This window comes from Phyllobates terribilis, unplaced genomic scaffold, assembly GCF_046119375.1.
Source record: "Phyllobates terribilis strain yellow unplaced genomic scaffold, ASM4611937v1 Scaffold_4__5_contigs__length_816908805, whole genome shotgun sequence".
Lineage (NCBI taxonomy): Eukaryota > Metazoa > Chordata > Amphibia > Anura > Dendrobatidae > Phyllobates > Phyllobates terribilis.
In genome coordinates, this window is record NW_027362764.1 from 693,365,595 (window position 1) to 693,380,301 (window position 14,707).

At 42.9% G+C, this 14,707-nt stretch overlaps 1 long non-coding RNA gene across 1 annotated transcript in view; it reads left to right on the forward strand.

Annotated features, from left to right (window-relative positions):
* Positions 1–9,512, forward strand: part of LOC141264485 (uncharacterized) — a 51,067-nt gene extending 41,555 nt beyond the window's left edge. The window contains exon 3 of the long non-coding RNA XR_012319965.1: positions 9,019–9,512. This is a non-coding gene — a long non-coding RNA (uncharacterized lncRNA). The remainder of the gene's footprint in view (positions 1–9,018) is intronic.
* Positions 9,513–14,707: the final 5,195 nt, after the last annotated feature.

Sequence of the window (14,707 nt, forward strand, 5' to 3'; positions counted from 1 at the left end):
CCTATCCGGCCATATCAAGGATGAGTTAGCAGGCTGGGATCTACCATCTTCTCTGGATGCCCTTATACAGTACAGACCAAAAGTTTGGACACACCTTCTCATTTAAAGATTTTTCTGTATTTTCATAACTATGAAAATTGTACATTCACACTGAAGGCATCAGAGCTATGAATTAACACATGTGGAATTATATACTTAACAAAAGAGTGTGAAACAACTGAAAATATGTCTTATATTCTAGGTTCTTCAAAGTAGCCACCTTTTGTTTGATGACTGCTTTGCACACTCTTGGCATTCTCTTGATGAGCTTCAAGAGGTAGTCACCAGAAATGGTTTTCACTTCACAGGTGTGCTCTGTCACGTTTAATAAGTGGGATTTCTTGCCTTATAAATGGGGTTGGGACCATCAGTCGAGTTGTGCAGAAGTCTGGTGGATACACAGCTGATAGTCCTACTGAATAGACTGTTAGAATTTGTATTATGGCAAGAAAAAAGCAGCTAAGTAAAGAAAAACGAGTGGCCATCATTACTTTAAGAAATGAAGGTCAGTCAGTCCAAACAATTGGGAAAACTTTGAAAGTGTCCCCAAGTGCAGTTGCAAAAACCATCAAGCGCTACAAAGAAACTGGCTCACATGAGGACCGCCCCAGGAAAGGAAGATCAAGAGTCACCTCTACTTCTGAGGATAAGTTTATCCGAGTCACCAGCCTCAGAAATCGCAAGTTAACATCAGCTCAGATTAGAGACCAGGTCAATGCCACACAGAGTTCTAGCAGCAGACACATCTCTACAACAACTGTTAAGAGGAGACTTTGAGCAGCAGGCCTTCATGGTAAAATAGCTGCTAGGAAACCACTGCCAAGGACAGGCAACAAGCAGAAGAGACTTGTTTGGGCTAAAGAACACAAGGAATGGACATTAGACCCGTGGAAATCTGTGCTTTGGTCTGATGAGTCCAAATTTGAGATTTTTGGTTCCAACCACCGTGTCTTTGTGCGACGCAGAAAAGGTGAACGGATGGACTCTACATGCCTGGTTCCCACCGTGAAGCATGGAGGAGGAGGTGTGATGGTGTGGGGGTGCTTTGCTGGTGACACTGTTGGGGATTTATTCAAAATTGAAGGCATACTGAACCAGCATGGCTACCACAGCATCTTGCAGCGGCATGCTATTCCATCCGGTTTGCGTTTAGTTGGACCATCATTTATTTTTCAACAGGACAATGACCCCAAACACCCCTCCAGGCTGTGTAAGGGCTATCTGACCAAGAAGGAGAGTGATTGGGTGCTACGCCAGATGACATGGCCTCCACAATCACCAGACCTGAACCCAATCGAGATGGTTTGGGGTGAGCTGGACCGCAGAGTGAAGGCAAAAGGGCCAACAAGTGCTAAGCATCTCTGGGAACTCCTTGTTGTTGGAAGACTATTTCCGGTGACTACCTCTTGAAGCGCATCAAGAGAATGCCAAGAGTGTGCAAAGCAGTCATCAAAGCAAAAGGTGGCTACTTTGAAGAACCTAGAATATAAGACATATTTTCAGTTGTTTCACACTTTTTTGTTAAGTATATAATTCCACATGTGTTAATTCATAGTTTTGATGCCTTCAGTGTGAATGTACAATTTTCATAGTCATGAAAATACAGAAAAATCTTTAAATGAGAAGGTGTGTCCAAACTTTTGGTCTGTACTGTACATCTGGCCACCAGGCTAGCAAGCTCGGGGACCAGCTTTGGTGTCAACTCATCACAGAAAAGAAACAGGCCTTACCAACACCAGGTCAGATTACCAAAGCACAAGCAGGACGCAGCAAACCTCCATGATAAAGGCAGGGACAGCACAGGTGCAAAATACTGATGTGACAGCCATCCCCTCCATGAATTGGCAGATATGTGAGTGGCTGTATAGTATTACAAATGCACACAAATGAGGCTTGCATAGGACCCCAGTCACACAGATAGGTGTGATACACAGTGTTTGGCTTACAGCCTATTAATGACGCCCATAATTTTAAATCAAGCAGGCTGCCCAGCACTATACACGTGCACCCCACAAGACAGATGCCCCAATTCACCAAACCAACACTAAAAGGCCAGTCTGCATCCTACAAAAAATTAAAAATGTGCAATAAAAAGATGAAAAATAACGTACAAGATAAATACATTACATGAGTTATTGGTCGATATTTTGGCCAAAATACGCAAGCTCGCAACCCCCGTCAAGGATCCTCATACTTGCGAGTCCTACTCTAAAACTAAACGGCTCACAAAAGTACATGAATTCAAACAACATCACAGAAAAGAAACAGGCCTTACCAACACCAGGTCAGATTACCAAACCACAAGCAGGATGTAGCAGACCTCTTATGTCTCCTATGTCTGCTTCCTCCGGGGAGCCAGCAGCTGATACTTCATATGACGACTTCCTCCAGATCTGGCAGCAGATCCTGGCTTTTCTCCTTAAGGCCATGTCTCGGATGAAGGCTCATGAAGACAAGAAGAGAGGTTCGCCACTTCAGTATCATCCTGGAGATAAAGTCTGTCTATAATCCTGAAATATTCAACCCCGGTACCTCGGTCGATACAAAATCCTCAGGAAACGTAATCTCTGTGACTCTACGGATCACAAATGCCTTTCATGTCTTGCTCCTAAAGCCAGTGGTCTTTAATCACTTCCCCAAGGTCCATACTCCTGCCTCTACTTCCGTTCCTTAGGGGCCTTCGGATGTGTTTGAGGTCAAAGACATTCTTGATTCTAAAAGGGTCCAAGGGAAGACATTCTATTTAAGCGATTAGGAGGGCTCTGGTCTGGAGGAGAGATCTTGGGAGCCTGCAGAGAATATCTGCACCACTACAGTCCTTGAAAAATTTCTCTGTTGGTCTGGCCAAAAAAGAAGGGGGTGTAAGGTGGGGTGGTACTATTATGACGTCCACTCGCACACATTCTAAGTGACGCGCCCCCTGGGCCATGGGGTACTCGGTAGCCGGGCCGGTCGATGCTGGGGGATGTCACACTGGCGGTAACCCGGTCCGTGACCCAGGGCGGTCAATAAAGGGGGTTTTAAAGAAAAGGGAATAGAGTTTCTATATATAATGTTCGTGACGCCACCTGTGGTATGCGGCTATATGGAGCCGCCGCTGCGGTGCAGATCCTCTGGAGCTGCTGATGATGCAGCAGAGTTGGTTCAGCTCTCCACAGGCAGAGCTTAGCTCCAGGGCAGGAAATGGTGATGTTATAGATGTTGCTGTACAGTGTAGTGCAGGGGATGGCGCAGTTAATAATCACTCCCCAACTTAATGGCGGCTTCCTCTTATCTTTACTTGCCGTAGTTAGGCAGACCGGGGCACAGGTACTAGCTGGTAGCAGAGGTCCGGGCGGCCTGGAAGTAAGTTGGGAATCCACCTCGCCAGGTGAAGTTGGAGGCCTTCCCTTTGCGCTAATCTCTCTGGCCCTGCTGCTTATAGCTGTGCTGTGGCCCTCGTCCCTGAGTAAAACGTCTTTGTGCTCACCCGTATGGCAGGTAGCTCGGGCCTTCCTGGAGTGTCGCTACCACGTGGCGGTACTGTGCCCTATGTGCTGCTGAGCCTCCGGGCGTCTGATGGAGCCAGGAGACCTGCAGTCTCCTGCCCTCCGGTTTCTGCTGCTGGGCCTTCAGTGCCCCACAACCTTGGACTCCAGTGTCTGGTTCTTCTATGCTCCTCTCTGGGGTGAACTGCCGTGCAGCTCCACTCCCCAGGTCTTTCCTCGTCGCTGTCCTGTATTCAACTCCTCTCACTAACTCTAACCCCGCCTCCAGATTCCAGTTGCTAAGGGGAGGAGCTCCCCTTGCTGGTCTGGAGCCAGGAAAGTGTTGCATGCTAGTATACCTGACTAGGGGACCTCTGCTTGCTTCCAGGCATGGCATCACCTCTTGTGAGGGAGGCAATGCCACTGTGGCAACCGGACCCCTGGGGGTGCCACATAAGCACTGCCCTACTTACCATTTGTTTTGCTCTGCTCCACCCAGTACCTGACCATTGATCTGAGCTGCCTTGTGCTGCACTTCCAGCCCTGCTATTTGTGAAACATACAGGAATTTGTATCCATCCAGACCTGCAGAGATCTCTTTCCCCGGGCTATCAACAGGCCAGCAGGTGATATATCAGGCGACTACACCCTTGATTCCTTGCCTGAACTTAGGTTCTCAGTAGCTCAGTTCCTTTATTAGTCTATTCCTGTTTTGCTTCATTTGTTATTGACCCATCTTACCTTCACGTTAATCCTGATCTCTCTGCTCCTGACTTCGGCTATATATATTAAACCTGTGCTGCCTGCCCTGACCTCGGATTGTCTGACCACGCCTTTGCCTTCATCCACCTGTACCTCATACTCCCGAATCTCTGATCCAGCTGCCCCGGAGTGGTACCTGGTATCTACCAGTGGTCCAGCCTATTCTCACCATAAAGGGATCTAGTGAAGACACTTAGTCATGCCCCTCCAGGATAAGCCCAGCCCATGTCGCAGTGGGTCCACACCCACCAGCGATACACTGAGGAAACACAGCGCTCACCTTTTTTCATTAGGGGGTCTCAGCACTTGGACATTCTATGACATGTCATAACTTTTAGGAATTTTTAGGGGACAGGCTCCAGAGTAGTCCTTAGTGAACTTCTAGTAAGTCATATCTGTTTCACACATGAAGATATTTCTTTAAAAAGTAATATTAAAGATCTAAAATGAAAAAAACATGTGAAAAAGATAAACACGATTATTAAAAAAAATTGTTATTTTTTTTTATTTAAGAAGAGAAACGAAACATTTAAAAAACATGTTAGGTATCCCTTCATTAACAAAGGTCACCATTAAAAATTGATTATTAACCACTTCGCACCAGAGCCTGTTTTTGCCTTCGTGACCGGGCCAATTTTTTCAATTCTGACCACTGTCACTTTATGAAGCAATTACTCTGGAACGCTTCAACGTATTCCCCTGATTCTGAGATTGTTTTTTCGTGACATATTGTACTTCATGATACTGGTAAAATTTCTTCGATATAACTTACGTTTATTTGTGAAAAAATCAGAAATTTGGCGAAAATTTTGAAAATTTTGCAATTTTCTAACTTTGAATTTTCATGCCCTTAAATCAGAGAGATATGTCACACAAAATAGTTAATAAATAACATTTCCCACATGTATACTTTACATCAGCACAATTTTGGAACCAAAATTTTTTTTTGTTAGGGAGCTATAAGGGTTAAAAGTTGACCAGCGATTTCTCATTTTTCCAACAAAATTTACAAAAACATTTTTTTAGGGACCACATCATATTTGAAGTCACTTTGAGGGGTCTTTGATAGAAAATACCCAAAAGTGACACCATTCTAAAAACTGCACCCCTCAAGGTGCTCAAAACCACATTCAAGAACTTTATTAACCCTTCAGGTGCTTCACAGGAATTTTTGGAATGTGGAAGAAAAAAATTAACATTTAACTTTTTTCACAAAAATGTTACTTTAGACCCAATTTTTTCTATTTTTACAGGGGTAACAGGAAAAAATGGACCCCAAATTTTTTTGTGCAATTTCTCTTGAGCGTGCTGATACCCCATATATGAGGGAAAACCACTGTTTGGGCGCACTGCAGGGTTCAGAAGGGAAGGAGCGCCATTAGACTTTTTGAATATAAAATTTGTCTGAATAATTAGCAGACGCCATGTTGCATTTGGAGAGCTCCTGATGTGCCTAAACAGTGGAAACCCCCCACAAGTGACACCATTTTGGAAACTAGACCCCTTAGGGAACTTATCTAGATGTGTGGTGAGCACCTTGAACCCCAAGGTGCTTCACAGAAGTTTATAAAATTGAGCTGTGAAAATAAAATTTTCACATTTTTCCCACAAAAACGTTTTTCATCCCTTAATTTTGCATTATCATAAGGGTAATAGGAAAAATTGCACCATGAAATTTGTTGTGCAATTTCTCCTGCGTACGCCGATACCCCATATGTCAGGGAAAACCACTGCTTTGGTGTACGGCAGGGTTCGGAAGAGAAAGGAGCGCTATGTTGGCTGGGATAGGTGGCAGACACCATGTCACATTTGAAGAGTCGCTGATATGCCGAAACAGCAGAAACCCCCACAAGTGACCCCATTTTGTAAACTACACCTCTCAAGGAATTCATCTAGGGAAGTAGTGAGTATTTTTTAATTTTTAAATTTATACCATTGGGCAGTGAAAAAAGCATAATTAGATTTTTACCACAAAAAAATGTTTTACCCTCAGATTTTACATTTTCACACAGGGCAATGGGTAAAAATGGTGCCAAAATGTGTCACACAATTTCTTCTAAAAGTGGCAATACCCCATATGTGGCTGTATAGTACCGATCAGCCATACGGCGAGATCTGGGGGGGACGGAGTGCTATTTGACAATTGGAGAACAAATTATTGTAGAATAGGCATTTGGATTAGGGAGCACAAAATTTTCTGAATTTCTTTTGGGGGATAAGGGCCATTTCGCTTTTCCATAGCCTTTCTGCTACCTGTAACTTGGAAGTCCCTTATATTTTTAACAGATAACGGACCTGAGTGGGGACTAGATTTTTTTGAGGACTGAGTTGAAGCTTTTATTGGGAACATTTTACGTAACATTTATCCGGCGCTCTAGGCTGAGCACTTACATCGGGGCTTCCATCTAAATTTCCAAGTGATGTAATTCAGATGAAACCCCTGCGGGATCCATTCACTGTAATGAGGCAGCAGAGTTACTCTGGACTCCGTCTGGCCTCTGTTTAGCGGTGTCCTTTTTTTCAGAAGTGCACAAAACTGGCCAACCGCACTTTTATGCACGCCTAAAACAAATGACACCGTGGGATCCCAGGCTAGACGGCGTCCACAGTGGCCTATATCTGCCTCATTACAGGGAATCTTCCGTCATGGGTTCTGGCTGAATCACGTATTTCAGAGATTTACACGGAAACTCTGGTGTAAGTGCTCAGCGCAGAGCGCAGGATAAATGTGAGCAGAGCCTTACTGCGATCTTTCGGAGACATAATAAACAAATCAGTAGCAGGTGAAGAATTGGTTTTATTTATTTTTTACGCCGTTCCTCGTGCGGTATAAGTGATGAGATTACTTTATTCTTCGGGTCGGTGCGATTACAGAGATACCAGATTTATATCAGGTTTTTATGACTGACAGCTGTCACACACTAAGACGCTTTTTTTTGCAAAATCTAGTTTTTGCATCACCATATTTTGAGAGCTATAATTTTTCCATATTTCGGCCGACAGTCATGTGATGGCTTGTTTTTTGCGGGACGAGTTGACATTTTTATTGGTACCATTTTTGGGTACGTGACATTTTTTGATCGCTTTCTATTCCGTTTTTTGGGAGGTAAAATTAACAAAAAACAATTCAGGAATTGTTCTTTGAGGTTTTTTTTTATGCCGTTCTGCGTGTGGTAAAAGTGATCAGGCAGCGTTATTCTTCGGGTCATTACGTTTACAGCGATACTACACTTACTGTAATTTTTTTTATGTTTTGGCGCTTTTACACAATAAAACAAATTTATAGAAAAAAATATTTTTTTTGCATTGCTTTATTCTGAGCACTATAACTTTTATTTTTCGACTGATGGAGCTGTATGGCAGCTTGTTTTTTGCGGAACAAGATGACATTTTCAGCTGTACCATTTTTATTTCTATTTTGCTTTTTGATCGCATTTTTTTTCCACTTTTTGTTTGGCGATATGATGAAAAAGCATATTTTTTTGCTCCGTTTTTTATTTATTTTTATTACGGTGTGCACAGAAGGAGTTAATTAGTGTGACAGTTTTATAGCTCGGGTTGTTTTGGATGCAACGATACCAAATATGTGTTTTTTTTTTGGTTTTGTAAAAATATACGGATTTATTGGTTTAATATTTTATTTATTTATTTTTATTTATTTTGTGATTTTTTTTTTTTTTTTTTTTTAACAGTTTAAAAACTTTTTTTTTTACTTTTTTTTACATTTTTACTTAGTCCCTGTATGGGACATTAATTTTTATTTTTCTGATCACTGATCTCATGTAATGTAATAGACATATATTACATTACATTACATGGGATCTTCCCTGTTTCAGTCAGAGTCTCCTGTCTGGCTCAGCTTGTAGGCTGAGCCAGACAGGACACCATATATGGCAGAGCTGGAGGCGGTCATGTGACCTCCAGCTGCCATAGCAACCCCAGGTCCTAGAAGGAATCGGAGGTCTTCGGAGGTAAGTAAGACGACCCCCTCTCCTCCTGCTGTCTCCTATATGCCGCTATCACTATAGATCGCAGCATATAGAAGACAGCAAAGGGTTAACATCACTGGGACCTGATCCAATCCGGTCCCGATGATGTTCCCTGTCAGAGCTAACGCTCTGCACCGGAATCGCAGCGCTTGCAGGACCCTGGGGGTCCTGAGCGCTGCGAGACCACCCACCGTTTTTAAACGTCCGCGCTGCACAGAGCCCAGGCAGCGCAGACGTTTATGTACAGTGGGCGGTCGGGAACCGGTTAAATGTAGAGGTAGAATAATCAGAGAACTGCATAGTGGAATTTAAGACTTCAGTTTTGATGTTTTGATGTTTTTCTACTAAGAAAGTATATGATCAGACCAGCCGCGTATCTATTAGGGCAGGTGCAGACGAAGATCAGTAACGTTACTGATGTCACCGCTCATCAGAGTCGCCAGGTCAAGCTGCGCTCTGCGATGCCCAAAGACTGTGAAGAGCGGTGGCGTCAGTACAGTTACTGCACTTCGCAGTTACCGGGTCTCGTGGAGTTCAGTGTGAGCCATGAGTGGTTGTTACTAAAAGCCTCATTTTGCGGCTCCATAGGTTTTGCACAACTGAATTGGAGAACATTGGGTGGGAAGCCCTGGACTACTTCAGATCTGCGTAGGACCTTTTTTTTTTTTTAATAATAAATTGGTGAACTTTGGTGAATTTTATAATAAATATGGTGAACAAGGGACAGTGTCTTGTTTTTATTTCTCTCTTTTTGTTTTCAGGTTTCCATTTGTGGACTACGTCGGACCTGCATGGGTTTATTTTTGCTTTAAAAGAAATTGGTGAACTAAGGAAAAAGTCGGATTGTGTTTTTCAAATAAACTATTTTTGCGTGTATGTGTTTTTTCCTTTTTAGTACTGGGTTAGTAATGGGGGTGTCTAATAGACACCTCTCCATTACTAAACCCAAGGCTTGATGTCAACTGTGTTTTTGGATAATTCATAGCTGACATCAACCCCAAGCCCCATTATCCCAATTGCCAATGCACCAGGGCAATCCGAAAGAGCGAAGGCAAAGCGCCAGACTTGGAGCATCTCATGTGATGCTCTACTTTTGAGGCAGCTGAGGGCTGGTATTTTTAGGCTGGGAATGGCTCAATAACCATGGACCTTCCCAGCCTGATAATATCAGCTCACAGCTGTCTGCTTTATTTTTGCTGGCTTCATAAAATAGGGGGACCACATGTAGTCTTTTTTAATTTATAAACTATAAACTCCATATGGAAGGCACAAAAGGGTGAAATTTTAAAATATGTAGGGGGTTGTGAAATTATCTATCTACCCATTTATTATCTAGCTATTATATATCTAATATCTTTCTATCATCTATCTATCTATATCTTTATATAAGATAGTTTACAAAACTAGTTAAGCAATCTTTAAAGAGGTTGTCCACTACTTTAACATTTATGACCTTTCCTTGGGATAGGTCATCAATTTCTGATCAGCCGGGGATCCACACCTGGCCCCACCGCCGATCAGCTTCCCCGCTGGAAGTGCCTACTTGCTGAGCTTTCCGTATACTTGTAGTGGCCGGGGATTGGTACTGCATATCCGTCTCCTATTCAATGTAAGTACTTCTGGCTGACAGCGATAATAGCTGATCGGCGGGGGTGCCGGGTGTTGGGCCAATCAGACATTGATAACCTGTCCTAAGGAAAGGTCATCCATGAAAAAGTAGTGGACAAAATATAATACTCTATGTAAGGGATTATGTAAAAAACGCATTGCATACGGACCCGAGTCAAGAAAACGGCATGACAAAAGGTAAAGCATATGGATTGCACTAGTCCAACTTTTCTGGATGAGAATAGGAGTGATTTTTTTATATGCTAAAGTGAGGGTATCAAAACGACAATGCTGTTTAATTCTCTGGGACTAGTGGTGATATTCAGTTGGATGTTAATTCCTTGCTTTTGGTTCTAAATTATCTACTTCTGTGAGCCTTGGTTGGGGCTGCTCTCAATGTTAACCCGAGTCCTTGTTCCACATTGCCAGTTATAAGTTTTGCTTTCTATGGTCAACACCCCTGTCCTTTGCTCCTTTAGTTCTAGTGATTATTTAAGATCTCGGCTCGTTTTCTGACTGTTCTTCAGCCTAAGAATTTTGTCCTTTAACTGTATCTCCTGGTTCTGACCAGGATATCTAACCATTCCCACCCACCTGCTCCAGCAACTACTCGTGGGCTCAATCCAGGGCCCCAGAGTAAGCCCACATTCCTGTACAACTGTTGAAGTATCAAGGCCAGGGTTCCACTCAGAAGTGAAAGACAGAATAGTTAGTGCAATGCATGTCCATGGACGTCCTATTTAGAGCTGCCAGGCAACCACGAACAGAGCCAATTGACGCCTCCTTCACACGTTCGAGTTTAAAAATGTACATGAAAAGATGGTACCTGTGTCATCACTGTTTTGGATCAGTGTGTCATCTGTCTGTTCTTTCTTACCATCAGTGTGTCAGTATTTTTTCCCGATATGGATAAAGAAAGGAATAAATGACAAAGCTTTTCCTATATTTTGCAATGTTAAACCCAGACAGCTCATGGATGGCACACATGTTGTACCCATAGACTTGTTTTGACCCCTGTCATCTGTGCTGCCTGAGGAAAACAAACATGTCTCCGTGTGTTTTGCATGGACATGCAGTCCGTGAAAAAAATGGAAATTTGCTTAGCACCATAGGTTATAATGGGTTCCTGTTGTAAGCATTAAAAAAATGGATGCCACACATACCAGAAACATGGATGTGTGAAGGAGGCCTTACACAATTTTCTTATATCTAAATTCTATTGTGTGTAGAGCTAACATTCTTCCCTATATTAAGAAAAAATCTAGTGGGCCTGGATGAATCAAATCAGCCCTCAGTTGTCATGTCCTCGTAACCACTTATGTATTGAAAATCCTTTCAGGCAGAAAATCTTGATAATCTAGCTAGATTATTTAACAGTACATTGCAATCATGATCTTGGCTCCCTGGTTTGGATTTTTTAAGGTGTAGTTTACATTGGCTTTAAAAACAGAGAAGACTAATATCCCATAGCCAAAGAATTCATGACAGAAAATATGAGCAAGTCTGCAACTTGATTGTGTCTGCTACATCAACAGTGAGGCTGGCAACTCATGAAAGTCTTATTTTAATTACATGACAACAAACTAAAAAGAAAAAAAAATCCTTCAAGACTCCAAAAAGGACCATTATTTGGGAAGAAAGAGTTTAATCCATAAAAACGTTATTTGACTTTGCTTTCGGCAATAAATTCCAATGTGAACAAAATAATGCCCCATTATACTATCTAGCCAAACATACCTCCCCAAAACTTAATCTCAGGGGAATTAAAAAATTAAAATTCTCATCTTCCTCTAATAATCATTTTATTCCACAAGACTTTGCTTTCACAAGAACCTCAAACTCGCTTCCCTCATCGCTGTGAGTCTAGCTTATTTTAGGCTATGACTAAGGGCACGTTACACGCGAGACACACATCAGTCTGTTATCTATGTGGCATGTCTTTTTATACCTTTTAATGGAGTTTTAAAAATAATAAGATTTTATACTTTAATTCAAGTGGATGTCCTGTCTACCCTTTACGTCAAAGCGTAACCATCATTTTAATTATTATTTCATAAATCAATAGTGCATGCGAAAATAAGCAACTTTGTAATATGTCTTATGAGAAAAATTCTCAATTCTGAGGTAAAATCAGTATTCAGTGGAGACAGACTTCCCCATTACTGAGATAGGAGATGAACAGCTGCAACTGATGAGATTTTATGTATATACGAGTGGGTGGAGCTCTGCCTCTAGCTCCTCCTCCCTATCTACATAAAAATGTCATCAGTAGCAGCTGTCATTTCCTATTAAACTTAGGGTATTTTTTTTCTATAAAATAGTTTTTATTGTGTAAAAGCGCCAAAATATAAAAAAACAATATAAATGTGGTATCGCTGTAAATGTGCTGACCTGAAGAATAAAGCTGCCTTATCAATTTGACCCCTTGAGGAACAGCATATAAAAAAAAATAAAAACAATTCCTGAATTGCTGGTTTTTGTTTATTCTGCCTCCCAAATATCGGAATAGAAAGCGATCAAAAAATGTCACGTGCCCGAAAATGGCACCAATAAAAACGTCAACTTGTCCCGCAAAAAACAAAGCCCTTACAAGAGTCTGTCAGCCGAAATATGGAAAAACTATAGCTCTCAAAATATGACGATGCAAAAACTAGTCTTTGCAAGGAAAAAGGGTTTTTTAGTGTGTGACAGCTGTCAATCATAAAAACCCGATATAAATCTGGTATCACTATAATGGCACCAACCCGAAGAATCAAGTCTAATCACTTATACCGCATGAGGAACAGCGTAAAAAATAAATAAAACCAATTCTTCATCTGCTACTGATTTGTTCATTCTGCCTCCCAAAGATCACAGTAAGGCTCTGCTCACATCTACTCTGCCCTCTCCACTGAACGCTTATGTGTCACCCCAGGCCTGGATGCCACAAATATTAAAGGCTGTGTCTGAGAGCAGGAGGGAGGTTCCCTGGTCAGGGACCATTATCATGCAGCACCTCCTGTCTCAGGCCAGTAGGGGGAGCAGGCTGCCCCTATAAAAGCTGGAACTGGGGCAGGGTTAGAGAGACCAGAACCCACTTCTGAAGTGACCAGAAGGGTTCCTTAGAGGAAGGGACAGGTCAGCAGCAGCTGAGGAGTCCGTGAGGCAGAGGAGAGACTGCGAGCCAGGGACAGAGGTGACGAGAGCCGGTCCTGGCTGAGAGAATCACCACCGGACATTGGGGTCCGAGGCTGTCAGGGTTGCAAGCCCAGCAGCAGAGAACCAACCCGCGAGGGATTTCAGGTCCCTTGGCCTAAGAAGCCTGGAGGCTCCGCCACACAGAGGGACCAGTACAGCAGGAGAAAGCAAAAGGTACCTAAGGCCTGAGTCACAAGCCATACAGGCAAAGTACACGGCCAGCTCAGGGACGTGGGCTATTACACCACGAAGAGGGGGATAGTCAGAAAGAGCATAGAGAGAACGGTAGGCCTACACACTCACCCTGACCAGTGGGGCTCGCCCGAATGCTCTCAGATACCCAGGCCCACTCCTAACCGGTACTCCTGTTGAGTCAGTATTAACATCTGCAATAAAGACCCTGGACTGTTTGAAGCGGACTCTGAACTCTTACTATTGCGGCCTGCACTATCACCCCCAGCATTCACCTACACTGCCCTGAGGCCACACTCTTCCCATGGGGAGTTATTCTACCTCTGTGCTGCACACCAACACCAGCCTCAGTGGTCTGCCTTGCAGCGGCGGTTATCCCTGACCGCAATCCACGGGTGGCGTAGTCGGACATTCACAAAACACTGATAAATAGACTGCCACCATTTGGTCTGACCACCCTGAGCCACGGGATTGGGTTGCCACTACTACCCCCAGCATCATACAGAAGCCCGGTTCCGGGTACCCCACGGCCCAGGGGACGAGTCACTTACACCAGGGTTTCCGTGTAAATCTCTGAAATACATGATTCAGATGGAACCCCCGGCAGAAGAGTCTCTGTAATGAGGCAGATGGAGGCACCGTGGGCGTCGTCTGGCCTGGGTCCATTGGCCACAGTTTTGTGGACCTCTGAAAAAAAGGACACCGCTGAACAGAGGCCAGATGGAGTCCAGAGTAACTCTGCTGCCTCATTATAGTGAATGGATCCCTCGGGATAGGGTTAGGGTTGTGTTAGGGTTAGGGTTGAGTTAGTGTTAGGGTTGTGTTAGGGTAGGATTAGGGTTAGGATTAGAGTTGTGTTAGGGCTAAGGTTAGGGGTAGGGCTTTGTTAGGGTTAGGGTTGTTTTAAGGGTTAGGATTAGGGTTAGGGGTAGGGTTGTGTTAGGGTTGTGTTAGGGTTAGGATTGTGTTATGGTTAGGGTTGTGGTAGTGTTAGGGTTACGGTTAGGATTAGGGTTGTGTTAAGGTTATGGTTGTGTTAGGGTTGGGATTTTTTCAAAAGTAAAGAAAAAAAAAATTATGACAATATGGCGACTAGTGTGTCTAAAGTAACATTTTTGTGAAAAAAAGTTAAATGTTTATTTTTTCCTTTCACATTACAAAAATTTCTGTGAAGCACCTGAAGAGTTAATAAACTTCTTGCATGTGGTTTTGAGCACCTTAAGGGGTTCAGTTTTTAGAGTGGTGTCACTTTTCAATATTTTCTGTCATATAGACCCCTCAAAGTCCCTTCAAATATGATGTGTTCCCTAAAAAAATGGTTTTGTAAATTTAGTTGGAAAAATGAGAAATCGCTGGTCAACTTTTAATCCTTATAACTTCCGAACACAAAAAAATTTTGGTTACAAAATTGTGCTGATGTAAAGTAGACATGTGGGAAATGTTATTTATTAACTATTTTGTGTGACATGACTC